General features: G+C 39.7%; 1 protein-coding gene across 1 annotated transcript in view; it reads left to right on the top strand.

Annotated features, from left to right (window-relative positions):
* Positions 1–29: 29 nt before the first annotated feature.
* ANKRD45 (ankyrin repeat domain 45) overlaps positions 30–5,749 on the top strand; it is a gene marked incomplete at its 3' end in the record, with an annotated part of 34,740 nt that continues 29,020 nt past the window's right edge. The window contains exon 1 of the mRNA XM_007471600.1: positions 30–74. The remainder of the gene's footprint in view (positions 75–5,749) is intronic.

The following is a 5,749-nucleotide window of genomic DNA, read 5'->3' as shown; positions in this document are numbered from 1 at the left end:
GGTGGGGTGGTGGCGCTGCCGCGCTCTGGTGCGCCGTCGCCATGGTAACCGCAGAAGCCCGGGCCTAGGGAGCGGTGAGTGCGGGTCGGAGGGTCGCGGGTCCGGGGGTCCGAGGGGCCTGGGGTGGGCGCTCCGCATGGGCGTGGAAGAGAATGGGCATCTCCCTTCCACGCTGCTCGGCAGGGGCTGGAGGGGAGTGGGCTTCAACCACGGCGTCCTCAGTCTTTGCCTTTGCCCCGAGCTTTGCGTAGCCGGTCACGCTCCGCGGGCGGTCCCTCGGGCTTCAGGCGGAAAGGCGAACTATGGTGCCCAGAAATGACCGGTACCCACTCCGCCCCACCTCCGTGTTCTCGCACTGGGGCTGCCACTGTATCCTCGGGTCTTCCCTTTGTTTAACCCTGGGAGCCCAGGGCTGCCCTTTGAGGCCTTTCCCTTGAGCTGGGACTTAAAATCCTTAAGGGACTACATTTTTTGAAGAAAAAATTCAATTGGCTTAAAAGGCCCTTAAGATCTATTCCTCTACCACAACTTCACAGTGTCTTGTCTGCCTTCCTTGCCCTTTGTTTATGCTAATCCCATTACTTGGATTGTCCTTTTCTCCTCCTTTTAAGACTCCTGCTCTTCGATACTGAAGTGTCGTCACCTCTTCTGCGAAGCCTTTCCGGGACCTCCCCACTCGGGAGTCTAATTTAGAGGTCCAGCCTCTTTACTCTCCAGGCACCCTTTGCTTATGTCCATTATGCCCCTTATCTCACTCTGTCATTGCTGATTTACTTGTGTCTTTCCCACCAGACTGGGATGCCTGTGGAGTAGGGACCTATGTGATTTTCTATTATTAGTGCCTTAGCAGCCTCAAAAGAATTCACACTTAGTAGTTAAAATTCACACTAATTCAGTAAGGCAGAACTATTCTCAATTCACAATTGATGAGAGTAAGTTCAGAAAAGTCGCATAATTAATAAAATAAATACAAAAATCAGGACTAAAGCATGGGTCTTCTGAGTCACAGTCATTCTGCCTTCAGAGTTCCAGCCCTCCCTCTCCCCTCTCCACGCTCATTTTCTGTGTGAACTGTTGGTTATATGTAGTGGGGTTGCAATTTTGATTCATGTTATAACTATTCTGGGCAAAGAAAGTATCTATCCATACAGTAAATATTAAAGGTAAAGTAAGAATTAGAACTTAAAATTTAAAAAAGTTTATTGTTTTAACAATAACACAAATAAACCCACTATATATTAAACATAAGTTACATATTTCTCATGGGAAAAACTGTTTTCTAAAACAAAAATGTTAGTGAGTTAAGTTTTTTCAATATCTAGAATGTTGATAAAAGGAAGAAAGGAAAAGCTATGTTAGTATGATCACCCTGTTACAACTTATATTCACAGTAAAAATACTTTAAAATATTCTAAATCTTCTATGTTATAAGAAGAAAAAACCCATAGAAAATAGAATTCTTTGCTCTGTCTTCAAAGGACAATATGATGAAAGGCATAGTCAGCGATAGACCACCAAACACATGAGAGTTTACTTTTATTCTCCTAATTAGATATTTTCTTTCAAAAGTTAGACCTAAGGGTAAATGGCCTACAAGGCTTCACTTTGTCCTTTTATTACAGAAAGGCTGATCCTAGTTCAGTCTAGATTTGGATTAGAACAGTCTTGGGAGCTTGACTATAGAGTGGAGTGGCTTGAGGGTTAGTCTTAGTGCAGTGGTTCTCAGAGTATGGTCTGAGAATCCCTGGGGATCACTAAGACATTTTCAGGGAGTCTGCCAGTCAAACTATCTTCATATTAATTCTTCGATGTTTTTTGCCGTTGCACTCTCATTCTCTCACATGTCACAGTGGTTTGCTAGAGGCCACATGACATGTGGTATCACAATATCACACATCATCTTTGTGAGAATGCAGAAACAGATATGAGAATCCATCTGTCTTCTATTAAGCCGGACATTAAAGAGATGTGAAAAATGTAAAATAATGCCACTCATCAATTTTTTGTCTTTATATAGTTATTTTTTATAAGCTGTACTTTTGTGTTAACACGTAATTGTTTTAAGATGAATTAATAAATATTTTAAAGATTTCTCAGTTTTAATTTCTAATGGTAAATAAAGATAGATATAACCCTCATAAACAAAAACTTTTGGTGTTCTCAATTTCTAAGAGCGTGAAGAGCCCGGAGATCATAGAATTTGAGAACTGCTGCCCTAATCATATTACTTCTGGATTGATATGGAAATTAAACTCTATTCAAGGGTGTACCAAGGGTAGCTTTTAGTATTCTGGCCTGAATCATATTCCTAGATTTGATCTAATTTATCTCATTAATCTGTGATTAGATTGATCTCTAGATGCAGAATAATCTGTCTGTAATCAAGTGTTCGGTGGTCGTAGAGTAGAAAGTCATTTACTCAAACCCTATGTAGGAAAACTGTGTATTAAAAAAAGAAAAACTAATAGAATTACCATCTTGTCTTTTGCTTCATGGATGCTTTTGCTCTAGGAGTGATGGTACAATGATGATGATAGGGTCCGCATACCAAGTGCTCACCATGTGCTTAGCACATGCATCATCCGATTTATTTTAAGTCTCAGAATAATCATATAAACTAGGTTCTAGTGTTATTCCTAGCAGAGATTAGGTAAATTTCCCAATATTATGTAGCTAATAAGTTGCAGGGTTGCATTGTGTATTCAAGTCTTTCTAATTCCAAAATCCATTGCTCTTGGATGTGAAGAAAAGCAGGGGGAATTGCAAGCCTGATGTTAAGAGTTATTGAATGCATACGACAAGCCAGGAATTGTGGTAAGTCTGAAAGTGACACAAGAGAAACAAAAGCTTGATACTTGCTCCTATCCAGTTTACAGTCAAATTGAGTTGGTGTTTTAAGTACTTGAAACAAATAGAAAATAATACAATACCATATTTGGTAGATTGTATGGTATAGAATATATATAATGACCTTTGAAGTTCAGAGGAGGGAAAGGCCTGGGTACATTCTAGAGAGTAGTGAAGAAACGTTTTAGGAAGAAGGTAGGTTTATAGCTTGGCCTACATAGGATTTGGCTAGTAGGAGTGGAGGAGCAAAAAAGCTATTCTAGGCCTAGCAGGAATACATCTGAAATACAAATAGAATTTTCTCAGTATCTTCAAGGTCTCATGTCTGGGCCTCTGATGGGCCAGTGAGGAAAGGCATTTCAAACACATCCTGCCTCTATTCTCTAAGGTTTGAATATAGATATCTTTAGTAGAATGTTCCAGAATATCACGTTATTAGTAAGGTGACAAAATAATTTATTGTGTAGTAGTAATGGACGTTTTGAGAGTGAAAGAGGATGCTATTAAAAATCACACCAGGGCTGGGGTTTCCCTGGTGGCACAGTGGTTAAGAATCCGCCTGCCGATGCAGGGGACACAGGTTGGAGCAGTGGTCTGGGAAGATCCCACATACCGCAGAGCAACTAAGCCTGTGTGCCACAGCTGCTGAGCCTGTGCTCTAGAGCCCACGCTCCGCAACAAGAGAAGCCACCACAATGAGAAGCCCACCCACTGCAACGAAGAGTAGCCCCCACTCACAGTAGCTAGAGAAAGCCTGTGCGCAGCAACGAAGACCCAATGCAGCTAAAAATAAATTTTAAAAAAAATCACACCAGGGGAAGAGATGTCACTGGAACTGTCCTGGGTGCATGAGGACATATGTCACCTAAGCTATAAACCACAAGCACATGCTGTCTAACTTCTGTTAGAGCCTCTCGTTGATTTCGTGGTAGAGTTTCCTTAGTGGTTATTCAAGACTAATATTTTTTCTCACTGTGGGTTGCAACCCATTAGTGGGTCATGAAATCAATTTAGTGGGTGGCACCCATCCTTAAAAAATAGATGGGATTAAAAACATCAGTATGTTGCATGTAGTAAGGATAAATGATATTTTGTTTAATTATATGTATGCAAATATACCCATAAATGCAATGTGCCCAAGATAAAAATGTCCATTACTACTGAACAATTAATTCTTTGGTTACCCTATTAATAGATGTTATATATGTTTACATGTATAATTAAAGCAAGATATGACAAACTACTATATGCTATGTATTATAATTGAAGTAATGTATATGTATTTGGACAGGACATCTACCTCATGGTCTAAATGAGCTGTGCAAGCTCTAGGTATCAGGCTTGCAATCCAATGAGAAGGAATTACACTTTTCTAGAAGTTACATACTATCAATACATATCTACTTACATCTTATTGTTTTCTACTTGGACATATGGCCACACCATATTACAAGAGTGCCTGGGAAATAGTTGTATTCCAATATAAATATTGGTTAAAAAAAGTATGGTTAAAAGAAAAGAGGGAGGGAGATTAGATTTTGAGAAAGAACTAATTATCTGAGTGCTCTACTTACCAGGGGCCCACATGAATAGGGAAGCTGGATAAGCAGGAACCAGGGGAGCTCTGGGGGGCTCACACCACAAGAACCACAGCATGTTCTCATAGCAGGAAGTTCAATCAGTACACTGTTGCTGTCACTTGTGTTGAATGTCCTTCAAGTAGCCTCATGTCCTTGTGGCCCATGTTCAAGAGTCAAGATCCTGTTTTTTTATAGGTAGAAGCTAAAAAAACCCAAACTCATAGATGCAGAGAACAGATTGGTAGTTGCCAGAGGCAGGTGTAGGGGGTGGGTGAAATAAATGAAGGTGGTCAAAAGGACTTCCAGTTGCAAGATAAATACCTTCTGGGGAAGTACTGTACAGCATAGTGACTATAGTTAACAATATTGTATTGAATTGAATACAATATTGTATTTGAAAGTTGCTAAGAGATTAGATCTTAAATGTTTTCGTCACAGGAAAACACTTTTTTGTAACTATGCGAGGTGATGGATATTAACTAAATATATTGTGGTAATCATTTTGCAATATATACATATATCAAATCATTATGTTGTACACCTTAAACTAATACAGTGTTATATGTCAACAACAACAAAAATAATACAATGATTAACAACAACAACAAAAAGTCAAGATCCTGGGGCTGAACCTAACTTATGTGCCTGCTCCCAAGCTTGTGCTGAGATGGAGAGAAGTAGGATCATGCCTCTCTGGCTTCTGTAGTGGGAAATTAGCTTTATCTTCCATTAGAAAACTTTTTCAAAATGGAGATTGGGATTCTTTAAGGAAGTGAGTGTGTGTGTGTTTATGTGTACAGGGTTGTGTGTTGGGAGGGTGGATAGTGGATGTCAGGCACTCAAAGGATTATAAGTTTCCTCTATATTCATTCTGTAAAATGAAGGGATTGACTAAAACAGTCTCAAAGATAAGATTTGGACCTAATTTTATGGTGGAGTCATGATTGATTGGCTAACTCAACTCCCATCCCCAACCCCATCTACCTTGCTTGCTTCTGTTATTGAGGCAGGAAAATCAAGAAACTTTTTTTTTTTCCTTCTCTTAAATATAAGGAAACAATCTGGCCTTTGAGATATAACTGGAAGTTTGTTGGGTCTTGTTAGGAAAGATTTTTTTTTTTTCGCTTTCCTCTCAAAAGGGATGAATGCCACTAGTGTCCTCAGGGGGATTCCCCCTTTTTACTGCCATAAATGCAGACGTGATGCCAGGAATTATGACAGTCATCTTGTCACCATTAGGCAACAGCCATGATGATGAAAGTCTTATGAACTGTGATAGAATAGAAAAATAGAGCTTAGATCTATATTTTTGAGCTGCTGAA

Source organism: Lipotes vexillifer, unplaced genomic scaffold, assembly GCF_000442215.2.
Source record: "Lipotes vexillifer unplaced genomic scaffold, Lipotes_vexillifer_v1.1 scaffold821, whole genome shotgun sequence".
NCBI classification, from domain to species: Eukaryota; Metazoa; Chordata; class Mammalia; order Artiodactyla; family Lipotidae; genus Lipotes; species Lipotes vexillifer.
The sequence above is the reverse complement of the archived record's forward strand: the minus strand, read 5'-3'. Positions and strand labels throughout refer to the sequence as shown.